Source organism: Lucilia sericata, unplaced genomic scaffold (genome assembly GCF_015586225.1).
Source record: "Lucilia sericata isolate MDLA Ls3-8-SP2 unplaced genomic scaffold, ASM1558622v1 Contig001550F_arrow, whole genome shotgun sequence".
NCBI lineage: Eukaryota > Metazoa > Arthropoda > Insecta > Diptera > Calliphoridae > Lucilia > Lucilia sericata.
The window spans coordinates 35,669-62,312 of record NW_023995474.1 but is presented as its reverse complement, the minus strand read 5'-3'; the positions used below and the strand labels follow the sequence as shown (position 1 = coordinate 62,312).

General features: G+C 26.8%; 1 protein-coding gene across 1 annotated transcript in view; it reads right to left on the bottom strand.

The window, feature by feature from the left end:
- The window catches only part of LOC119611873 (serine-rich adhesin for platelets-like), a 44,985-nt gene extending 19,634 nt beyond the window's left edge, over nt 1-25,351 (bottom strand). The window contains 1 exon segment of the mRNA XM_037967576.1: nt 25,263-25,351. The gene's annotated coding sequence lies outside the window, so the exon portion shown is untranslated.
- Between the last annotated feature and the right edge of the window lie 1,293 nt (nt 25,352-26,644).

Genomic DNA, 26,644 nt, shown 5'->3' with positions numbered 1-26,644 from the left:
GGAAATTTGGAAAAATTTTAAATTTTGTTATTATACAAACTATTACCTATAAAATGCTGTAAAAATATTGAAAATTTGTTGATAAACAAAAATTTCCCTTAAAGGGAATTTTTTTTAAAAAAGGAAAATTTTTAAACATTTTAAATTTTCTTGTTACATAAACTATTACCAATAAAATGCTGTAAAATTTTGCAATTTCGTTGATAAACAAAAATTTCCCTTAAAGGGATATTTTTTTAAATAAGGGAAATTTTTAAAAATTTTAAATTTTCTTATTACATAAACTATTACCAATAAAATGCTGGAAAAATGTTGAAATTTCATTGATAAACAATAATTTCCCTAAAAGGGAAATTATCATTAATAAGGGAAATTTTGAAAAATTAAATTTTTTTTTTTAAATCTGCACCAAAAGCTTTGAAATGCAAGATACATTTTTAAAATATGTTGACAAACAAAAATTTCCCTAAAAGCGAATTTTTTTTTAAATATGGAAAATTTTGAAAAATTTTAAATTTTCTTCAAACTTCAACTAAAATCTTTAAATTTTACCAAAAATTTTTAAGATTTGCTTATATTTTAACTAAAATTTGTCATAAAGTGTTTCAATGCTATTAAAAATTCAAAGTTAAGTTTTATGAAATTTCATAATTTTTTGCAAAAATGCCACCCAGAATTTTTTTAAAAAAAATAATGAAATTTATACTTGAACTCCTACTGTTTTATTTAACATTTTTGACTTGTTTTTTCTTAATTTATTCATTAATTCTTTTGTTTTTCTCTTCTTTTTTTCTAATTAAAAACAAAAAATTTGCATAATATACAATTTATTATAAATATTCATAATTATAATGAAATTTTCATAATTTGTGTGTTATTTCAATGACATTCAGGAAACACTTTCTTTATGATAATGACCATTTAGAAATTGAAACTTAAAACCAGAAAAAATAAAAAACTATTAACAATTTCTTTATTATTATGAATTTATAAACAGAAAACAATAAGAGTTTTTTTGTTAACCACAAATTATTTATTATCATTATTATGCATTATGGTTTAATTATTATTCATTCAGCATAATGCACGTTTAAGTGTTTAATGAACGTTAAACAGGGTTTTTTTCGATGTTTAAACATAAACAAAATGTTGGCGTTAAGGCGACAGCTTTGATAAATAATTAATTTGTTATTAAACAAAAAACAATACAGTCAATGTCCGTTAAATGAACTGAAACTATTAATTGGCATTAACAAATTAAAACTTAACGTATATTTGTTTACTTTTTTTAAATTATTTACTTAATTTATTTATTTAATATAGTTAATTTTTTAAATAAATATTGAAAAAAATGGCCAATTTTTTTTTACTATTTTCCCCTGCTCAGCGAATTAAACCATAAAATTTGTTTATTTAGTTAAATATTTATTACTTAATTTATTACTAATATTTGTTATTATTAGCGCAAAAAGAAAACACCTACAAATTGTAAATATTTTTATGGCAAAAACAAAATGTAAACACTGCCGCTCTTTAGGTTGTCGCAGAAATGTAAACAATAGATTTAAGCGTGAAGCTGACAATGGAAATTAACAAGTTTTTGTTTACATTTGTTTTGCGGTGAAGTATTTCGAAAATAAGAGCAAAACATTTAAGAAAGGTTTGCTAGAAATGTAACTAACTAACTAACTAACTAACTAACTAACTAACTAACTAACTAACTAACTAACTAACTAACTAACTAACTAACTAACTAACTAACTAACTAACTAACTACTAACTAACTAACTAACTAACTAACTAACTAACTAACTAACTAACTAACTAACTAACTAACTAACTAACTAACTAACTAACTAACTAACTACTAACTAACTAACTAACTAACTAACTAACTAACTAACTAACTAACTAACTAACTAACTAACTAACTAACTAACTAACTAACTAACTAACTAACTAACTAACTAACTAACTAACTAACTAACTAACTAACTAACTAACTAACTAACTAACTAACTAACTAACTAACTAACTAACTAACTAACTACTAACTAACTAACTAACTAACTAACTACTAACTAACTAACTAACTAACTAACTAACTAACTACTAACTAACTAACTAACTAACTAACTAACTAACTAACTAACTAACTAACTACTAACTAACTAACTAACTAACTAACTAACTAACTAACTAACTAACTAACTAACTAACTAACTAACTAACTAACTAACTAACTAACTAACTAACTAACTAACTAACTAACTACTAACTAACTAACTAACTAACTAACTAACTAACTAACTAACTAACTAACTAACTAACTAACTAACTAACTAACTAACTAACTAACTAACTAACTAACTAACTAACTAACTAACTAACTAACTAACTAACTAACTAACTAACTAACTAACTAACTAACTAACTAACTAACTAACTAACTAACTAACTAACTAACTAACTAACTAACTAACTAACTAACTAACTAACTAACTAACTAACTAACTAACTAACTAACTAACTAACTAACTAACTAACTAACTAACTACTAACTAACTAACTAACTAACTAACTAACTAACTAACTAACTAACTAACTAACTAACTAACTAACTAACTAACTAACTAACTAACTAACTAACTAACTAACTAACTAACTAACTAACTAACTAACTAACTAACTAACTAACTAACTAACTAACTAACTAACTAACTAACTAACTAACTAACTAACTAACTAACTAACTAACTAACTAACTACTAACTAACTAACTAACTAACTAACTAACTAACTAACTAACTAACTAACTAACGAACTAACTAACTACTAACTAACTAACTAACTAACTAACTTAACTAACTACTAACTACTAACTAACTAACTAACTAACTAACTAACTAACTAACTAACTAACTAACTAACTAACTAACTAACTAACTAACTACTAACTAACTAACACTAACTAACTACTAACTAACTAACTACTAACTAACTAACTAACTAACTCTACTAACTAACTAACTAACTACTAACTAACTAACTAACTAACTAACTAACTAACTACTAAAACTAACTAACTAACTAACTACTAACTACTAACTAACTACTAACTAACTAACTAACTAACTAACTAACTAACTACTAACTAACTAACTAACTAACTACTACTAACTAACTAACTAACTAACTAACTAACTAACTAACTAACTAACTACTAACTAACTAACTAACTAACTAACTAACTAACTAACTAACTAACTAACTAACTAACTAACTAACTAACTAACTAACTAACTAACTAACTAACTAACTACTAACTAACTAACTAACTAACTAACTACTAACTAACTACTAACTAACTAACTAACTAACTAACTAACTAACTAACTAACTACTAACTAACTAACTAACTAACTACTAACTAACTAACTAACTAACTAACTAACTAACTAACTAACTAACAACTAACTACTAACTAACTAACTAACTAACTAACTAACTAACTAACTAACTAACTAACTAACTAACTAACTAACTAACTAACTAACTAACTAACTAACTAACTAACTAACTAACTAATACTAACTACTAACTAACTAACTAACTAACTAACTACTAACTAACTACTAACTAACTAACTAACTAACTAACTAACTAACTAACTAACTAACTAACTAACTAACTAACTAACTAGACTAACTAACTAACTAACTAACTACCTAACTACGACTAACTAACTACTAACTAACTACTAACTAACTAACTACTAACAACTAACTAACTAACTAACTAATTAGTAAAAATAACTTAAAAACTAATTAAGTACTTCTACTTTCAATTCTGGTTCAGTTTGTGTTCAGTATTAATTCAACTTCTAGTTCAGCTTTAGTTCAGTTTTACTTTCATTCAATTCTACTTCAGTTTTTTAGTTCAGTTCTAGTTCACTTCTAGTTCAGTTCTAGTTCAGTTTCTAGTTATTCAGTTCTAGTTCAGTCTAGTCAGTTCTAGTTCAGTTTCTAGTTCAGTTCTAGTTCAGTTCTAGTTCAGTTTTAGTTCAGTTCTAGTTCAGTTCTAGTTTCAGTTCTCGTTCAGTTCTAGTTCAGTTCCTAGTTCAGTTTCTAGTTCAGGGTTCTAGTTCAGTTCTAGTTCAGTTCTAGTTCAGTTCTAGTTCCAGTTCTAGTTCAGTCTAGTTCAGTTCTAGTTCAGTTCTAGTTCAGTTCTAGTTTTCAGTTCTAGTTCCAGTTCTAGTTCAAGTTCTAGTTTCAGTTCTAGTCAGTTCTAGTTAAGTTCTAGTTCAGTTCTAGTTCAGTTCTAGTTCAGTTCTAGTTCAGTTCTAGTTCAGTTCTAGTTCAGTTCTAGTTCAGTTCTAGTTCAGTTCTAGTTCAGTTCTAGTTCAGTTCTAGTTCAGTTCTAGTTCAGTTCTAGTTCAGTTCTAGTTCAGTTCTAGTTCAGTTCTAGTTCAGTTCTAGTTCAGTTCTAGTTCAGTTCTAGTTCAGTTATAGTTCAGTTCTAGTTCAGTTCTAGTTCAGTTCTAGTTCAGTTCTAGTTCAGTTCTATTTCAGTTCTAGTTCACATCTACTTCACTTCTAGTTCAGCTCTAGTTAAGTTTTAGTTTAGTTCAAGTTCACTTCTAGTTCTTTTTCTACTTCAGTTTAAGTTCTGTTTCTCATTTATCTTCTTTAATGTTTAAAAAATTCGCAATTTTTCAAAGGCCTATCTTTTCTATGTAATTAACTTTATGTTGCAATTAATCATTTTTTAAAATTACATTCCTCTTACCAAGATACCATTAAACCAAGATACTTTGCTTTATTATTATTATTAAAATAAAATTGTTTTTATTTCTCAATAAAATCTCACATAAATCATTTTTATTATTATCATAATTTTGTGTAAATTAATTTAAAATGAAATTCCCATCATACTTATTTTTATAACTTAAAGTAGAACTGGTATGAGTCTATGGGTAAATAGGTCACAAAACCAAAACTCTTTTTCTGTTCAAAAAAAAAAAAAAAAAAAAAAAACGGTGGAAATTGTTTTAAAACTTTTTCTCTCTTTATAACAAAAGAAGTTCCCAGCTTTAAAATTTTTGAATTTGCATATAGCTTTATGTAAACCCCCTACTACATATATAATAAAAATCTTTTTTTTTTGTTAAAGATTTTTATTATCTGTTTTTTTGTCTTTGTTTAGGTTTTATTGTCATTGTTTAATATTTATAATTTATTATTTTATTTATTTTTTGTTAAAATATCAGGCTTTTGTTATCAAAAGAAAATTATGTAATTTTTTGTTTTACAGTTTTTGGAATAGTTTTATGCACTTTTTCATGTGTTTTGGGGATTATAAAAATGAAAGGGAAATTTTTAAAATTCTAATCTACAGTGTAGTATATAGTCTAGTCTATAGTGTAGTATATAGTCTAGTCTATAGTGTAGTATATAGTCTAGTCTATAGTTTAGTATATAGTTTAGTCTATAGTTTAGTCTATAGTCTAGGCTATAGTCTAGGCTATAGTCTAGTCTATAGTCTAGTCTATAGTCTAGTCTATAGTCTAGTCTATAGTCTAGTCTATAGTCTAGTCTATAGTCTAGTCTATAGTCTAGTCTATAGTCTAGTCTATAGTCTAGTCTATAGTCTAGTCTATAGTCTAGTCTATAGTCTAGTCTATAGTCTAGTCTATAGTCTAGTCTATAGTCTAGTCTATAGTCTAGTCTATAGTCTAGTCTATAGTCTAGTCTATAGTCTAGTCTATAGTCTAGTCTATTAAGTCTAGTCTATAGTCTAGTCTATAGTCTAGTCTATAGTCTAGTCTATAGTCTAGTCTATAGTCTAGTCTATAGTCTAGTCTATAGTCTAGTCTATAGTCTAGTCTATAGTCTAGTCTATAGTCTAGTCTAGTCTAGTCTATAGTCTAGTCTATAGTCTAGTCTATAGTCTAGTCTATAGTCTAGTCTATAGTCTAGTCTATAGTCTAGTCTATAGTCTAGTCTATAGTCTAGTCTATAGTCTAGTCTATAGTCTAGTCTATAGTCTAGTCTTATAGTCTAGTCTATAGTCTAGTCTATAGTCTAGTTTATAGTCTAGTCTATAGTCTAGTCTATAGTCTAGTCTATAGTCTAGTCTATAGTCTAGTTCTATAGTCTAGTCTATAGTCTAGTCTATAGTCTAGTCTATAGTCTAGTCTATAGTCTAGTCTATAGTCTAGTCTATAGTCTAGTCTATAGTCTAGTCTATAGTCTAGTCTATAGTCTAGTCTATAGTCTAGTCTAGTCTAGTCTATAGTCTAGTCTATAGTCTAGTCTATAGTCTATTCTATAGTCTAGTCTATAGTCTAGTCTATAGTCTAGTCTATAGTCTAGTCTATAGTCTAGTCTATAGTCTAGTCTATAGTCTAGTCTATAGTCTAGTCTATAGTCTAGTCTATAGTCTAGTCTATAGTCTATAGTCTAGTCTATAGTCTAGTCTATAGTCTAGTCTATAGTCTAGTCTATAGTCTAGTCTATAGTCTAGTCTATAGTCTAGTCTATAGTCTAGTCTATAGTCTAGTCTATAGTCTAGTCTAGCTAGTTATAATATAGTTTTATTTATGTATATGTCTAGATATATTACCATACCCTCTTACGCCCCTATATACATAGTTTCTCTTATTAAAAAAGTCACTTGTGCCCTTTTAGCATACAAAAAAACTAGACTCATAAATTGCCTAACACGGCATGAAATTAAATCGTATTTTGCTTTAACCAAAAACTAGAAAGATGTAAATCTAAAAACAACACAATTTTAAATCTTTTATAAACTATTTTTAAATAATGAACTAGATTTCTCAGTTGTTTAGGTAGAGAACAATAGTTTCAGGAACGTGTTCAGAACAAAAAGGATTAACAATAGAAAGAGTAAAATAAAACAAACAAAAATTATAAATGAAAGAATTTGAAAAGAAATTAGAACTAAAAGATATGACACTTTTTGAAACACTTTTAAAAGCAGGTCGGAGGTCATGAAACAAAAAAAATGTAGATTAAGTAAAAGATAAATGAAATAATTTAAAAAGAAATAAATGTAATTGAGAAAAAAAAAAACAAATTGGGTGGCCTGGAGGTTTAAAAGAAGAAACCTTTTAAGTAATCTTAGTTTAAAAAAAAAGAGATTTTGACCTTTTGAACTTTTAGGTTTTCTAAGTTAATTCATAAGTTTTTTCTAAAATGTTAAAAAAACCAGGGATTTTTTTGGCCTTAACAGGTAGTTTGTTCTCCTTTTTAATGTATCTTTGTTCTAGCTTCTTTTCAATTTCTTCTGCTAGGAAAATGCAATTATTTACAAGGTTAGTACTGGTGCTGATTTTGTTTTTCCTTTTCAAACTATTATTTTACTATTTGGTTTCATGTTGCGCAAATATTTTTGTTTTCTTTTTCATTTTTAACTAAATTTCAATTTTCTTTGTATAAATTTCTAATGAAATTTCCATGTTTATTATTTTTGTTTTCATTGTTGCATTTTTAAAGTGTCTTGTAAAAGGGCGTAGTTAACAAAATTAATTGTGGTGTTATTGTTTTATTTAGTAAAGAAAAAGGTCTTAACTACACGTAGTTTACATTATTGTTTTGCTAGAAAACCTAACACCTGTATAGGAATTTTATAGCAAAACTGTTAGATTTTTGACCAACAAAAAAGTTATTTGCAATACCTACATAATATTAATCAATAAGGGAAATTTGTGTTTTCAGAAGTATAGTATAGTAAAGTGTCTTTCATAGATAGTTTGCTATAGTAAATGCTAGTAGTAAAGATTCACTAGATACTTTACTATAGTAAATTTACCTTCCCAGACAGTTTACTATAGCAAAATACTGTAGTAAAGGTCTTCTTAAAGAGGTTGTTTTAGTAAAAGTTCTTTATCAGATAGTTTGATATAGTAAATGTCTTTTCTAGAAAGTTTGCTATAGTAAACATCCCTTCTAAACACTTTGCTATAGTAAAGTGTGTTTCCTAGACAGTTTACTATAGCAACATGCTGTAGTAAATGTATTCTTAAGCAGTTTATTTTTGTAAAGGTTCTTTATCAGATAGTTTTATATAGTAAATGTCTTCTCTAGAGTCTTTACTATAGTAAACAACTTTTCTAAACACTTTGCTATAGTAAAGTGCCTTCTTTACACAGTTTACTATAGCAAAATGCTATAGTAAATGTATTCTTCAAACTGTTTGTTTTAGTAAATTTTCTTTATCAGATAGTTTAATATAGTAAATGTCTTCTCTAGACACTTTGCTGAAGTAAACAACTTTTCTAAACTGTTTTCTATAGTAAGGTGTCTTCTCTTGACAGTTTACTATATCAAAATGCTATAGTAAATGTTTTCTTAAGCAGTTTGTTTTAGTACAGGTTCTTCATCAGAAAGTTTGATATAGTAAATGTCTTCTCTATAAACTTTGCTATAGTAAACATCCTTTCTAAACACTTTGCTATAGTAAAGTGTCTTCCCTAGACAGTTTACTATAACAACATGCTGTAGTAAATGTTTTCTTAAGCAGTTTGTTTTAGTACAGGTTCTTCATCAGAAAGTTTGATATAGTAAATGTTTTCTCTAGACACTTTGCTATAGTAAACATCCTTTCTAAACACTTTGCTATAGTAAAGTGTCTTCCCTAAACAGTTTACTAGAGGAACATGCTGTAGTAAATGTATTCTTAAGCAGTTTGTTTTTGTAAAGGTTCTTTATCAGATAGTTTGATATAGTAAATGTCTTCTCTAGACACTTTGCTATAGTAAATGACTTTTACAAACACTTTTCTATAGTAACGTGTCTTCCTTACACAGTTTACTATAGCAAAATGTTATAGTAAAGTATCTTCCTTAGATAGTTTGCTATAGTAAATGCCTTTCCAAGACAATTTGTTAAAGTAAAGTGTCTTCCTTAGATAGTTTGGTATAGTAAATGTCTTGTTAATATAATTTGCTATTGTAAACTATTTTTCTAAGAATATTTTCTATAGGAAAATAGTTAGTTTGCTATAGTAAAAGTCTTCTCTTGATAGATGACTATAGTAAAGTGTTTTTCCCTAGACAAATTTCTATAGTAAATGTTTTCCCAAAGCATTTTAGTATTGTAAGTATGTTTTCAAAGGCTGTTTGTTGTTGTAAATATGTTTGCAAATTAGTTAGTAAATGTCTTCACAAGTTAGTTTGCTATAGTGAATGTCTGCTATACAGATTTTGTTATAGTAAACCGTCTTTTCTCGACAATCGTCTATAGTAAAGATAATTTCAAGACAGTTTTTTATAGTAAATGCATTACCGGCGTAGTAGGCAAGAGTAAAATTACTTTTAAAGGTGGCATAGTTAAGTAACTTCTTTAGATAGATTACTATAGTAATTGTCTTTTTAAGACTTTAGTAGACACCAATCATAAAAAGCCTTTTAATTACCCTAGACTGCAACCCAAAAGAAAAAAAATTAATACTTCTCTATAAATTCTAAAACAAATAATACAAATATTTACAATAGTTACAATAATAAACCAAAAAGTAAGTAGCAATAGTAGTAGTAAGTAATAGTAGTAACAGGAAATAACTATTTAATTAAACAATTCACACATAAAACGCGTTAATTCTTATTATATTTTCAACTCATATGTCTTTTCTTTTTGTAGTAACAGTGTTTAAATAGGAAATTAAGGTCGTCTTTTCCGTTCTAAGCGTCAAATTCTAATAACAAATATTGACCATGTTTAGTTTTTTTTAACTAACCAGACCTACAACAATAGTAAAATTGTCTGTAAATATATTTATAATGAAATTTTCTTTTCTTTTTTAAGGTTCTTTTTTTATATAAAATTTAAATAAATATTTAATACTAGTAGTCTGAATACTAGTTTTAAATAGTTTATAGTTACATATAGGTAAAATTAGTTTAGTAAACAATGAAGGGTATGGTAAATAGTTTTAAAAGGAAATTTTTATTAAATAACAATTGTTTAAATTTAAAGGGAAATTTTATTTGTAAATAAAATTTTATTTGGTTTGGTTTTAAAAATTTAGAACAGGTTTTCTTAGAAACTATGCTATAGTAAATTGTTTGTGCTATCTAATTCGCTATAGTAAAGTGTCCCTAGATGCTTGGCTATTATAAATTGTCTTACCTATTTAGTTTACTATAGTAAAATGTCTTCCTTTTATACTTTACTATAGTAAATTGTATTTGTGAGATAATTTTCTATAGTAAATTGTCTTTTGTAGCTAATTTGCTATAGTAAAGTATTAAAAATTGCCTTTCCTTTTTACTTTACTATAGTAAAGAGTTTTCCTTTGATACTTTGCTATAGTAAATAGTCTTTCTAAGATACTTTTCTATAGTTAAGTATATTCTTTGAACAATTAGCTATAATAAAGTATTCCTAGATTCTTTGCGTTAGTAAAGGGTCTTTTCTACACACTTTGCTATAGTAAATTGACTTTCTTAAACAGTTTGTCTTAAAAGAGTGTTCCAAAATACTTTGCTATAGAAAATTGTCTTTCCTAGATACTTTGCAATAGCAAATTATATTTTTTTCTCAGAACTTTTCTATATGAAAGTGCCGTTCTTAAACAATTTACTATAGTAAAATGTCTTTTGTATATAATTTGCTATAGTAAAGTGACTTCTTTAAATAATTTGCTATAGTAAAGTGTCGCTAGATACTTTGCTAGAGTAAATTGTGTTCCCTAGATACTTTGCAATAGTAAATTTTTCTTTTTTTTAATAGTTTTCTATAAAAAAAAGTGTTTTTCTTAAAGAATTTGCTTTGGTAAAGTTTGTTATATATATTATTTGCAATAGTAAAGTGTATTTAGATAATTTGCTAGAGTAAATCATTTTTCCTTGACAATTTGCTATAGTAAAGTGACTTTTTTAAACAATTTTCTTTAATAGAGTGTTCCCAGATACTTTACTATACTAAATTAACTTCCCTAGATACTTTGCAAGAGTAAATTTTCTTTTTTCAAAATATTTTTCTATAAAAAAGAGTTTTTCTTAAAAAAATTTCTATGGCAAAGGCTGTTACGTCTATTAAATGCTATAGTAAATTGTGTGTAGACAATATGCTATAGTAAATTATCTTCCCTAAATACTTTGCTATAGTAAAGTTACACTCTTAAAATAGAGTGTGTCCAGATATTTTGCTTTTATAAATTGTCTTTCTCAAATACTTTGCAATAGTAAATTGTCTTTTCGCAGAATACTCTTTTGTAGAAAATTGCGTTTCTTAACAAGTTACAATAGTAAAGTGCCTTTCTTATATTATTTGCTATAGTAAAGTGTTCTTAGATAATTTGCTATAGTAAAGTATCTTCCCCAGACATTTTGCTCTAGTAAATGATCTTTCTTAAATACTTTGCTATAGTAACATGATCTCCATTAACAGTTTGGCATAGCAACGTGTTTCCAGATACTATGCTATAGTAAATTTTCTTCCTTAGATATTTTGCAATAGTAAATTGTTTTTTTTTAATATTTTTCTATGAAAAAAGTGTTTTTCTTAAAAAATTTGCTTTGGTAAAGTTTGTTACGCATATTATTTACTATAGTAAAGTGTTCTTAGATAATTTGCTATAGTGTATTACTATCCCTAGACACTTTAACATAGTAAATTTATACAAAAATTTCTTCTCAATGTCATTAATACCGTTAATTATTCCTTTTTTTAACAAAGTATAAAAAATCCTTTGTTCTTTAAACAAAAACTTAAGCTTCATATAGTAAAAATACTACAAAACCAACTGCTTTAGTTTACTGGGGTTTTTTCCCATTTTTTATTTTAAATACAGTTTTGGTTTATTTTCTATAACAACAAAAACAACTTCCTTTTTTGTATACTCCCGCCCGGCCATTAATTTCTTTGTTAAATTGTTAAATAAAACAATAACAATTTATAATATAAACAAGTAAGAAATTATTGTCGGGCGGGGCCGACCATATGATACCCTACACCAGTTATGAATATTAAATGTGATTTATTTTTCATAATAAAGCATTTATCTTCAATATTCCCTTGTTCCGATACATTTAAGCAATTTATGGATGAAAAACTAATTTTCTGAAAGAGGCTTTATATGGGGGCTAGGGGCAAATATGGACCAAGCCCGATAAAATTTTGTGAATATATTTATATTGACATAATATTTTATTGTGCTGAATTTCAACGCGATATTTGTGTTTATAAGCTAATTTTGGACATTCAAGTAATTTTCTGAAGGGGACTTTGTATGGGAGCTAGGGTCAAATGTGGCCCGATCTTTATGAAATTTGGCAGGGTCATCAAGACTTCTATAAAACTTAGTTGTGCCGTATTTTACCGATATATCTGTATATTTAACATAATTATGAGCTCAGAAGCCCTTTTCGGGGGTTCTGTTCTATGGGGGCTAGCTGAAATAATGGACCGATTTTAACCATTTTCAATAGGCTTCGTCCTTAGGTCAAATAAAACGTGCGTGCCAAATTTCATTCAATTATCTTGAAAATTGCGACCTGTACCTTGCGCACAAGGTTTACATGGACAGCCAGCCAGCCAGCCAGCCAGACGGACGGACGGACGGACATAGCTTAATCGACTCAGAAAACGATTCTAAGCCGATTGGTATACTTTAAGGTGGGTCTAGGACGAATATTTTTGTATGTTACAAACATCAGCACAAATACAATATACCCTCCCCACTAAAGTGGTGTAGGGTATAATTACAAAAAAAACAGACAGTTAATATTAACCATTCTATAGACTCTACAAGTATCATATTTTTCTTTACTACAGACAATTATAGTAGAAGAATACTTTAAAAATTTATCATGACCATTTTAAGAAACTCTAGACGACTTCTTAAACAAAAAGCGCTAAATTAAAAATACACAAAAAGCAATTCTAGATAATTGCAGATCTTTGTCAGGAATGAAAACAGAAAAAAAAAATAGTTTTTGAAAATAAAAACAAACGTGATTTCTTTATTATATCAAGCCCATACATAGTCTTATCTATATCATGTTTAAACCATAATTTTAATACCATCAACTGCCTATAAAATTTTAATGTAAATTTTATTTTTGTTTTAATTTAAATTTTTAGCTACTTTCTTGTTTTTCGATATATGTTAATTAATGGCTTATATTTGTTTATAATAAATTTTCTCTTTTTAAAATTTTTGATTTTATTATTTGAAATTAAGAAGTGTGGGCGAATTTTTAATGAATTTTAGCAGAGTTTTGTTAACATTAACATAGAATTTGTTAAAGTAGTAAATGTAAAAAAAGCTTCTGAATAACTTTACTATTGCAAAGTGTTTAGCAAAGACATTTTACTATTGTAAAGTCTAGGCAAACACTTTACTATATTAGATTGTTTAGAAAAGACCATTTACTATAGCAAATTATCAATAGAAGACACTTTACTATTGCAAAGTATCTAGGAGAACTTTATTATAGAACACTGGCTATGAAAGACACTTTACTATAACAAAATGTCAATAGAAGAGACTTTACTATAGCAAAATATCTATAGAAGATACTTTACTATAGCAAAGTGTGAATAGAAAACAGTTTACTAAAGCAAAGTGTCTTTAACATTATAACAAAGTCACACTTACTATAGCAGAGTGTCAATAGAAAACTCTCTACTATAGTAAAGTGTCTATAGAAGATACTTTACTATAGCAAAGTTTGAATTTCCTAGCTTGATTCCTTTAGAAAATCCTGCTAGATATTTTTCTATAGTAAAGTCAAGGAAAATATATTTCTATAGAAAATTATATAGAGAAGACCATTTACTACAGCAAAGTGCCTAGAGAAACTATACTTTATCGAAGGATATAAAAAAGACCATTTACTATGCCAAGAGAGTACATTTTACTATAGCAAAGTGTATAGAAAAGAAATATTACTATTACAAAGTCTAGAAAACGCATTTGCTATGGCAAATTGTATAAAGAAACCCATTTACTATAGCAAAGTGCCTTAAAAACTTAACTTTCATATAGCAAAATGTCTAGGAAAGTCACTTTACAATGCCAAGAAAGTACTTTTACTCTAGCAAAGTATATAGAAAAAACACTTTACTATGGGAAAATACTTAGGAAGACGTTTTACTATAACAAATTATCAAGTTACAACACTTTACTATAATAAATTATCAAGGAACAACACTTTACTATAGCAAATTGTCTAGAAGAGACATTTAACTATTGCACAGACTGTAGAAACAATATACTATAGCTAAGTATCTAGGAAAAGCACTCAACTATGTACAAGTCTAAAAGGAAGACATTTTACTATAGCAAAGTGTCTAGGAAAGACATTTTACTATTGCAAAGTCTAGGAAAATAATTTACTATAGCAAATTATGAAGGAAAAGCCCTTAACTAAGGAGAAGTGTTTAAGGAAGTCACTTTACTATAGCTAATGGTCTAAGGAATATATTTTACTATAGCAAAGTCTGTAGTTAAGACATTTTACTATTGCAAAGTCTTGGAAAACACTTAACTATAGCAAAGTGCCTAAAGAAGGCACCTTACTACAGCAAAGTATCTGGAAATTAATAATTTTCTATTGGGAATTTAGGAAATATATTTTACTATAGCAAAGTGTCTAGAAAGGACATTTTACTATAGTAAAAAGTATCTAGGGAAGACATTTAACTATTGCAAAGTCTAGGAAAACAATTTACTATAGCAAAGTATGAAGGAAAGGCCCTTAACTAAGGAGAAGTGTTTAAGAAAGTCATTTTGCTATAGCAACTTGTTTAGGAAACATATTTTACTATAGCAAAGTATCTAGTTAAGACATTTTACTATTGCAAAGTCTTGGAAAACACTTAACTATAGCAAAGTGCCTAAAGAAGGCACCTTACTACAGCAAAGTATCTGTAAATTAATAATTTTCTATTGGGAATTTAGGAAATATATTTTACTATAGCAAAGTGTCTAGAAAGGACATTTTACTATAGTAAAGTATCTAGGGAAAACATTTTACTATTGCAAAGTTTAGTAAAACAATTTACTACAGCAAAATATAAAGAAAAAGCCCTTAACTAAGGAGAAGTGTTTAAGGAAGTCACTTTACTATAGCAAATTGTTTAGGGAATATATTTCACTATAGCAAAGTATCTAGGTAAGACATTTTACTATAGCAAAGTCTTGGAAAACACTTAACTATATATAAGCTTGTAAATTCACTTTCATTCTCAAACTCCTTAACACAAAGAGCTGTTGTAAAGGTAGTAAATCATTTTCATAAAGGTCATACTTTTATTAATGAACAGAAATTTAACAAGTCATGGTAAAAGTTAAAATCTCAAAGAAATGAAAACATATTAACACTTAAGTTTTAAACCTTGATTTAAAAGAAGCTGGCAAAAAAAAGGCAAAAATTCTCAAAATACTTATAATACTAAAGTTTTAAGTTAAATTTATAAATAAAAAAAACTGTAATAAAAACGTTTTCCCTTTAAAAAAAAACATAAATGACCTTATGAGGGCGTTATTTACGAAATCCCAGCAATCAAAGTATATTAAATACAGCTGTTTGAAAGCGACAGACAGACAGACACAAAGTTTTGAATATTATAAATTTGATAATGATGATGAAGATGATGACTTGGCGAACAGATGGCTGGCGCTTGAAATAAAAAGCCAAGATATATATAAAAAAAAAGACTTAAGGTTGTTTTGGTAGTTGAGGCCCCTCAAAAAAATATATATAATAAAACCAAATAGTTAAATCAAGCAGCTTCTTACAAGCAGCCAGAAACCATCTTCTTAAAAACGAGTGTGTAAAACTGTTAACTTTCACTTTTTTTTTAAAAAGTTTGGTTTTCAATGATTTGAATATATTTTTTTCTTTCTTTCTACTTCTTGCTTATCACTATAGTTAAATAGTGTGAAAATTGGGTAGAAAAAAATTAAAATTATAATTTTTTAGATTTTTTATTAAAAAAGCTTGATGAAAGCTTTTGATTAAATTCACTTTCATTTTGGATGTTTTACACCTTAGAATTAAGCAATCTTGTTTAATAAATTCTTATTAGAGAAGAAGGAGGAGTAATAGTTTCATTGTTGATTTTCTAACTCATTAATGGATAATTTTAATTAAAAGTTATTATTTAATAAGAAAAAAACTTGTTTCTTTGCTATAGTAAACAGTCTGCTTTAGTTACTTTGCTATAGTAAATTGCTTAGCTAGACGTTGCAATAGTAAAATGTCTTTGCTAGTTACTTTGCTATAGTAAAATGTTTTCCTTAGACACCATGCTATAGTAAAATTTCATTCTTTTAGAATTTATCCTAGTTAAGTGCTTTTCATAGATACTTTGCTCTAGTAACCTATTTTCCTACACTTTGCAATAGCAAAATGTCTCCTCTAGAAACTTTGCTTTAGTAAAGTGTCTTCCCTTATCACTTTGTCCTAGTAAAGTGTTTTTGCTAGATACTTTACTCTAGTAAATTGTTTCCACAGACTTTACAATAGCAAAATGTCTACATACTTTGTCTTCCCTTGATATTTTGCTATAGTAAATGTTATTTACTATATGCTTTACTATAGTTAAGTGTTTCCTGAGACTTTGCAATAGCAAACTTTCTTCTCATTGTCTTCCCTTGATATTTTGCTATAGTAAATGTAAGCATATAGTAATGGTTTACTACAGTTAAGTTTCCTGAGACTTTGCAATAGCAAAATCTCTTCTCTAAACACTTTGCTATATTAAAATGTGGTCTGGTGAATACAGAAAGTTGTCTTCTTTATACAGTTGGTTAAAGTAAAGTTTTCCTAGACATTTACTGTAGTAAATGGTGTTTTCTATATAAATTGTCATACCAAAGTCTTTCCTTAGACTTTGCACTTCTAAAAGATCTTCTCCAGACCCTTTGCTATAGTAAAAGTGCTACTTAGTAAAGTGGCTTTTCAACACATTTTGCTATAGGAAAGTACTTTGTTATAGTAAAGTGTATTTTTTAAGTACTACGATAAAGTAAAGATTTTTAGATACTTTGCTATAGTAAATGGTCTTATTTATACAATTTGCTATAGCACAAGGTTTCTTTAGAGTTTGCAATAGTAGAATTTCTTTCCTAGACACTTTGCTATGGTAAAATGTTTCTCTTTCAAACTTTAGTATAGTAAATTGTCTTCTATAGGCAATTTACTGTTGTAATGTGTCTTCTATTGATACTTTGCTATAGTAATGTCTCTTTTATAGCCAGTTTTCTATCTTCCTAGATACTTTACTATAGTATAGTAAGTTCTATAGACATTTTGCCGTAGTAAAGAGTTTTCTATAGACATTTTGCTATAGTTAAAAAATAGATAGTTTGTTATAGTATAGTCTTCTATTGAGACTTTGTTATAGTAAAGTGTCTTTCATAGACAGTTTACTATATAAAATCCACCTAGACACTTTGCTATAGTAAACTTTTTTCTATTCACACTTTGCTATAGCAAAAAGTCTTCTATGGAAACTTTGCTACAGTAGAGTGTCTTTAATAGCCAGTTTTCTGAAATCTTTCTAGATACTTTACTATAGTAAAATATCCACCATAGACACTTTGCTAAAGAAAATAGTCTTCTATAAACATTTTGCCATAGTAAAGTGAATTATATTAATACTTTGCTATAGTAAAGTGTCTTTTATGACACTTTGCTATAGCGAAGACACTTCTGTAGGTACTTTGCTATAGTAATGTGTCTCTTATTGAGTCTAAGCTATAGTAATGTGTCTTCTATTGAGTCTTCGCTATAGTAAATTGTCTCTATTGAAAAGAGTCTTGTATAGACACTTTTCTATAGTAAAGTGTCTTCTATAGATACTTTGCTATAGTAAAGTGTCTTTCATAGCCAGTTTCTATAGTTAAGTCCTCTTAGATACTTTACTATAGTAAAATGTCTTCTATGTACTCTTTGTTATAGTAAAGTATCTTCTAACGACACTTTGCTGTAGTAAAGTGTCTTGTATTGACACTTTACAATAGTAAAGTATCTTCTATTAACATCTTGCTATAATAAAGTGCCACTAATAGATATTTGTCTATAGTAAAGTCCTCCTAAATACTTTGCTATAGTAAAGTGTGTCCACTCTACAGTAAAATGTCTTCTTTTCACACTTTGCTATTGTAAAATGTTCTAGTAAAATTACTTTTATAGAAACTTTGCCATTGTAAAATCCTCTTAGACACTTTGCCATAGTAGAGTGTTTTCTTTTAACTATTTGCTATAGTAAAATTGTTCTACACACTTTACAACAGTAAAGTGTCTTCCCTCAACAGTTAGTAAAGTGTTTTTCATAGTCATTTTGCAATAGTAAAGTTTCTTCACTCGATACTTTGCAATAGTAAAGTGTCTTCCCTCAACAGTTAGTAAAGTGTTTTTCATAGTCATTTTGCAATAGTAAAGTTTATTTCCTCGACACTTTGCTATAGTAAAGTATTCTTTGCTCCACACTTTGCAATAGTAAAGTGTCTTTCCTCGACACTTTGCAATAGTAAAGTTTATTTCCTCGACACTTTGCAATAGTAAAGTGTCTTTCCTCGACACTTTGCAATAGTAAAGTTTATTTCCTCGACACTTTGCAATAGTAAAGTTTATTTCCTCGACACTTTGCAATAGTAAAATGTCTTCCCTCGACACTTTGCAATAGTAAAGTTTCTTTCCTCGACACTTTGCAATAGTAAAATGTCTTCCCTCGACACTTTGCTATAGTAAAGTATTCTTTGCTCCACACTTTGCAATATTAATGAGTCTTTGCTTGACATTTTGTTATAGTATATTGTCATTCCTTCACACTTTAATATAGTTAAATATTTCCTTAGTTAAAAAAAAAACTACCGTTTAACTCTTACCTTAAGATTTGAACCGTTAAGTAACACTTTAGTTTAAATACTATTCACATGTTCTTTAAAACAAAATTCATTTCATTGAATCTAGTTTCTTTTTATTGTCTTGATTACTTTTTACATGACTTCTATTGCTTTAGTTGTTTAACACTTTACATTTTTTTATTTTAAATTTTAATTACTTAAATGTCAATGTCATTACTTGATTTTTTAACAGAAAAAAAAAAACCAAAAAAAAAAGTTCTTAACATTTTTCTCTTCAGTTGCTGCTACCAGTATATTCTGCTTAGATAAGTTCTTTTTAAAATTACCCACAAAAAAAAGTAATTATACTATTTATTAAAAAAAATGTCTCATATTTCACGTTCTTTCTTCGGTTTTTTCTTCATTGTTAAATTTTAATCATAAAAAATTTAAAAAAAAAAAAAAACTTAAAGATATGATGTTGCAAAACTTTTAAAGTTAATTTTAACTGTAAACTATCAAGTTGTGCATAATATGTCGTCTTCATATTCTTCATTCATTTATTCTTTCAAAACGTTATTTACATGTCAAGTGAAATGAAAGAAAAGAGAAAAACAACTAAACATGTTTAATGATAAATGAAATGTTATGTTGTAAGAAAAGTACATTCTTATCAACGGAAATTATATTTGAATTTTTGGAGAATTTCTTGAAATGTGAGCTTTTTCTTGTTGGTTAAAATCTGAAAGTATTTTCCTAGAATTGAGTCATTATTGGTGATAATTTCAACACTATGTTCTTATTTACAAAGGCAAAACTATATTTTCTTAAAGAAAACTATTATAAAGCTTTTAAGAGCTTTTAACTAAATTTTATACAGCTTTAAGCTTAATAACACCTTTAAAAGCTTGATTAGGTAAAGTATAATTCAATGTTTAAAATGTGAACTTTAAAGCTTAGAATTAAGCTTTCAAAAACTTTTAACTTTATACCTTTTTAAACTTTATTAATAAAGCTTTGACCAATATTTTTCTAAAAACGCAAATGACCAAACATTTCTAAGTTTATAAGAATTTGATAAAAGTTTAATAGCTTTCAAATTAGTCAAAGTTCTTAGCTATGCCAAAACTTTAACTAAATGCATGAAAAGCCCTTAAAGCTTAAAGTAGCTTTGGCTATAAACATTTTCATGTGAAACATAATTTTCCATTGGAAGCCTAAATGCTAAAAAGTCTACAAATGCTCAGAAATAAATTTAAGTTCTAAACATAAATAGTGTGAAAAAGCTCAATAAAAGCTTTAATAAAACTATTCAAACTTCTAAAGCAAGTTTTAGCTGTTAAAAAAATTACTTCTATAAAATCAAGGAAAGCTTTAAGTAAAATTAAATTTAAGGAAAAAAGCTTTTGATAGCTCATTCATAAAATCTATGAAAAGCTTTAATATTTTGAATTGTTCTAAATTAAAGTTAGAGAAACGTTATCTTTAGTTTCTAAAGTAAGCTGTTGTTGTTAAGAGCTTAAGAAACTCGAATTAAAGCTTAAGTTAAGCTTATAATCAATGAAAGCTTTAATATTTTAAGGTTTAATCTAAATGAAAATTTAAAAATACGTTCTCTCCAGGAATAAAAGCTTATGAAACCATTTACATGATCTAGGAAAGCTTTAATATTTTGATTTGATTTTAATTAAAATTAGATCTTTGTGGCAAGTTTTCAACATAAATGCTTAAGAAACCATTTAAAAGATACACAAAAGCTTTCATATTCTGATATGATTTAAATTAAAGTTAGAGAGTCGTGTATTCAAGATTTTGTGGTTAGCTTGCACCATAAAAGCTTAGGAAACCATTAACAAGATTAAAGAAAGCTTTAAACTTAAGATTAATTAAAGCTTTAAGCCTAAGATCAATAAAAGCTTTCAAGGATGAAAACTTGTCAACAAAAAGAATAAAAGCTTTAGACTGAAGATAAAATATAGCTTCAAGATTAATAAAAACTTTAAGCAAAGATCAATAAAAGCTTTAAGCTTAATACCAATGAAAACTTTAAGCTGAAAATCAATAAAAACTTTCAACTTAAGATCATAAAATCTTTCAGGGATAAAAGCTTTAGAAACAAAATCAATTAAAGCTTTAATCTCAGTATTAAAGAAAGCTGTAAGCTAAAAAGCAATGAAAGCTTTAATATTAAGACTGATTTAAGCTTTAATTATAGGAACAAGGAACGACTTAAGCTAAATATCAAAAAAGCTTTCAGAGATAAAATCTTTAAAAATAAGATCAAGGAAAACTTAAAGCTCATGATCAAGGATAGCTTTTAGCTTAAGATCAATAAAAGCTTTAAGCTTACGATAAACAAAAACTTTCGAAACTATATCTATAAAAACTTTAAGTCTATAAAAACAATTTTAAGGCGGCTGGTACAGAAAGTTTAGATTGAAGCTTTAAAGCTAAAAACAAAGAAAATGTAGCAAAACAAAAAGCTCTGGCTTAACCCTGAATAAACATTTTAGTTTTTTTTTAAGAATACCTTAAAAGCTTAAATTGGAGAAAAAGCTTATGGAAAGCTTTAAGTTTTTAAAAAGCTTTTTTGAAATGTAAAGCTTTAAGTATAGGGAATTAATGTTTTGATAAAAAGTTTTTCAAAAATTTTAAGCTTTTTTTCTAACTTCAATATTCGTACATATTAAAGTCATATTATGAAATAAAAACTGTATTGTGGCCCATTTAATAACACAATGTTGTTTTTGCATTTAAAGTCTGCTGCAAATATGACTCATTTTGTACTTTAAGCCATTTGTTGTTTTTTTTTTTCTCTTTTAGCCCGTTTATTTTTGCGGTTGTTTTAATAACAAAATAAAGTACTTTTTATAGACATTTGTTGTAGTTGTTTTACAGTTGAAAATAATACAAAAAGTAGTGTTACCTGATTTCTTAACTAACAACAAGAATTGAACGTTCACATTTCAAATCAAAAAAAAAGAGGCTTGTCAAAGTTTATGAGTCAAACTGGCAATATATTTCAATTTAAAAAAATATTAAAGTTGTAAAATTGAATATGTAAAAGGTTTATGGAACACGCATTAAATCAGTGATACAAGAGAACAGCTTTTGGTTTGGTTAAATAAATGTGAAGGCGATTTGTAAGTGAAAAAGTTTATTTATTTGTTGAAAGCTTTACAATGAAATCATATTTATGTTAAAGGTAATATGGTTTTAAGAAGGGGATTTAAATCTATGTTTGTCTAGAAGAACACGTGTTTGTTTTTTCGTAATTAAATTAAAGTGTAATAAAAGCTCTAAAAAACGTTTATGTTTTTTCTTATAATTAAAAAGGTTATTCTTAATGGAAAAAATGTTCGAATAACCCTTCTGCCGGTTTTCTTAAATAATTATTTTTGTTCAAAAAAAAAAAAACAAAATTCCTGTAAAATTTATTATTGGTTTTAAAATAAAATGCCAATATTGCAAATTCCTTAAAACACAAAAAAACACAAAATATTTTTTTAAATGACAAAAAAAAAAAACAGCGTCTTGAAAAAATTATTTTCGTATAAATTGCTTACAAATTACATGAAGTGAATGTATTTGGTATTTTGTTTTTTTATTTTTTTTTTACGGGGAAGTTTAAAATTAAAGAAAAGACAGACAGAAAGACGGACGGACAGACAGACAGACAGTCATAAGTTTTTGTTAATAACAACTGTAAACAGTTGAGGACAAAATAAACATGATTTTATTATTCAATTTAAAGAAAAATACTTTAACTTCTAAGAAACTTTAAGCTTTAAGTAAAAAATTAAAAAAAGTTTAGGCTTTACGTTGAGAACAAACTGTGCTTTGAATGGAAGTTATAGATCAATGAAAGCTTTTTGCCTTAAAATTAATTATTACAATCTTATTATAAACCTTATAACAGTCTAAGGTAAAATATAGGAAATATTTAGCTAAAAAGCTTTAAAAGAGATAGCTAAATAAAAGCTTTATAAGAGATTGTAAGAAAATGTTTCAATAAAAGTTTTAAGCATTATAAATGCTTTAAATAAAGTTCAGTTTATTTAAAAGATATTTCTGTAAAATTTTGGCGAAAGCTTAATACTTTAAGGAAGAGTTCGAATAAAGCTTTTAGCAAAAATGTGTATGAGAAAGTTTTGGAAAGGATAAATATGTAAAAAAAATTACGCTTTATAAACCTTTAAGCTTGAAAAGAGGCTAAATCTTAAGAAAATATTATTGTTTCTTAAAAAGCTTTAAAAACGTTTAAGTTTTAGAAATCATAAAGTTAAAAAAGCTTTATAAAATAAAAAAAGCTTTATTTTTTAGTAAAGCTTTAAGCTTTTAAAAAGATTTAAACATATTTGAGTGTAAAAAGCTTTAAAAATCTTTAAGTTTAAAAAACTTTAAACATCTTTAAGTTTAAAAAGCTTTAAACACCTTTAAGTTTAAAAAGCTTTATAATTAAAAAACTTATAGTTGATAAAAAAACTTTAAAACTTTAAGTTGATATAAAAAATCATAGTTTGTTAAAAAGCTTTAAAAATATTTAAGTTTTAAAAGCTTTAAACATCTTTATGTTTAAAAAGCTTTAAACTTAAAAGACATTAAGTTGATATAAAAAAAACTTCAAGATGAGCTTTAAAAACATTTAAGCTTTAAAAAGTTTATGCCATTAAAAAAGCTTTAAAAATATTTAAGCCTTAAGATGGTTAAAAAAAAATTATAAATTAAAAGAGCTTCAATCTTTAGGAAGTTTAAAAAAAGCTTTAAAAATCTTTAAACTTAAAAAGCTTTAAACTTAAAAAGCTTTAAATTGTTGTAAAGAAATTAATTTTTAAAAAGCTTTTTAAGCTATAAAAAACTTCATTCTTTATTTAAAAAAATATAAAATAAAAGAGCTTTAATCATTAGAAAAGCTGTAAGCTTAAAAAATCTTTAAATATTATTTTTAAAAGCCTTTTAAGCTATAAAAGACTATATTCTTTATAAATGCTTTAAAAAATTATAAAATAAAAAAGCTTTAATCTTTAGAAAAGCTGTAAGCTTTAAAAAATCTTTAAGTTTGAAAGGCTTTAAATTTAAAAAGCTTTAAGTTGGTATTGGGAAAAAATTAGTGTTTGTTAAAAAGCTTTAAAAACCTGTAAGCTTTAAAAAACTTTTAAAAACTTTATGTTATGAAACAAACAATTAACTGTAAAAAAGCTTAAAAACTTAATAAATAAGTTACCTCAAAGCTTTGATCATCAAAACAAACGATTCTGTTTCTTTGTCTTATTTATCTTTCAAGGGAAAAGGCTACAATCTAAATTTAGGTTTTAGGAAAGCTTTGCCGATTACAACTTTTTCTTTTGATTGTTTTCTTTGTTTTGCCCTTCACTGTTTGGATTTTAAAAGATACATATAAAAACGAGTTTGTTTTATTTTTACCCAGTTATCGATAGGTTGTAATAACAAATTAACACAACACATTTAACATGTAAAAAGGAATTTAAATTCAATAAAAATTTTGTGGAAAATAATTTAAAATAAAAGCTAAAAATAGCAGTAAATAGTTTAAGGAAAAAAAGCTTTTTAGAGCAGCAATTAAATGAACGTCATAAATGAATTGTTTTAAACAATAAAGGAGGTGAAAGACTAGGTAGATGTATGTAAAATTATCAACTTTAACAAAACGAGGGGACCATAGACCAGGGCATACTATAACCCTGGTTTGTGGTCCCCTCTTTTTTTATAAACAATGTCTTTTCAAGTTTTTCTTTTCTTATTTATTTATAAATAAAACAAAATTCTCTCATATTTGTAATTCATTTATTCATAGGTTTTCTTGTTTATTACCTTCATACATACTACAGACACGATGTTTTTTTTCTGTATTTAAACAAATATTTATTTAGAAAGTTTTTATCTGTAAAATGCAAGTAGAAATGAAATAAAACAGAAAACCAAATACTACTTCTCTCATTACATTCTTTTTCAAATACAACAAAAATCCCATAAGAAAAGTTTCCACAGATTATACAAAAAAGAAAAAAAAAATCTCAAAACCAACCCATGACACATTCATCACACACTATTTCTACTACTTCTACACTCACTGCTGTCATACAAATGTCAAAACTTTGTAATGTATAATTAAAACTTTACACCCCGGTTGGTTGCATCGTATGATAGAAAGGTGTTGCAGCTTTAAGTAAATTATCTTATAATTTTTTTTTTCTTTTAGAGAACAAAAAAAAAATGTAAAGAAAACCCTAAATCAACACATCTCTATTAAGGTTGTTTAAATAATGCAGCAGATTTCAAGTTGTTGTTAAATAAATACTTAACATAGTTTTTTCTTTAACTTAAAAAATAATTGTTTATGGGTTTTTTCTTTAAATAACTTCTTTATGTGGAAAAGTTATGAAAAATATGTTTTTAAAAAATGTCACTCCTCTTACCTTAATTGAAATCTCTTGGAGTTATAAAGTTCGTGGAAAATTTTCCTTGAGGTTTTTCTTTTCAGACTGAAAATAGAGAGAAAGAAAATAATGAAATTATTAAATGATTTTAGAAATTAAGGGAAAAGTCTAAAAAATGGATTCAGAAAATAATATACTTATACCAGACTAGACTAGAATATAGTTTGAACTATAGCCCGGACTATAGACTAGTTTTAGTTCGGCCCCAGATCAGCTCTAGTTCAGTTTTAGTTGAGTTCTAGTTCAGTTCTAGTTCAGTTCTAGTTCAGTTCTAGTTCAGTTCAGTTCTAGTTCAGTTCTAGTTCAGTTCTAGTTCAGTTCTAGTTCAGTTCTAGTTCAGTTCTAGTTCATTTCTAGTTCATTTCTAGTTCAGTTCTAGTTCAGTTCTAGTTCAGTTCTAGTTCAGTTCAGTTTTAGTTCTAGTTCAGTTCTAGTTCAGTTCTAGTTCAGTTCTAGTTCAGTTATAGTTCAGTTATAGTTCAGTTCTAGTTCTAGTTTAGTTGTAGTTCAGTTCTAATTTTAGACTATTGGCTTGACTGTAGATCAGACTAATGACTAGACTATAGACTAGACTATAGACTAGACTATAGACTAGACTATAGACTAGACTATAGACTAGACTATAGACTAGACTATAGACTAGACTATAGACTAGACTATAGACTAGACTATAGACTAGACTATAGACTAGACTATAGACTAGACTATAGACTAGACTATAGACTAGACTATAGACTAGACTATAGACTAGACTATAGACTAGACTATAGACTAGACTGTAGACTAGACTGTAGACTAGACTATAGACTAGACTATAGACTAGACTATAGACTAGACTATAGACTAGACTATAGACTAGACTATAGACTAGGCTATAGACTAGACTATAGACTAGACTATAGACTAGACTATAGACTAGACTATAGACTAGACTATAGACTAGACTATAGACTAGACTATAGACTAGACTATAGACTAGACTATATACTAGACTATAGACTAGACTATAGACTAGACTATAGACTAGACTATAGACTAGACTATAGACTAGCTATAGACTAGACTATAGACTAGACTATATACTAGACTATAGACTAGACTATAGACTAGACTATAGACTAGACTATAGACTAGACTATAGACTAGACTATAGACTAGACTATAGACTAGACTAGACTATAGACTAGACTATAGACTAGACTGTAGACTAGACTGTAGACTAGACTATAGACTAGACTATAGACTAGACTATAGACTAGACTATAGACTAGACTATAGACTAGACTATAGACTAGACTATAGACTAGACTATAGACTAGACTATAGACTAGACTATAGACTAGACTATAGACTAGACTATA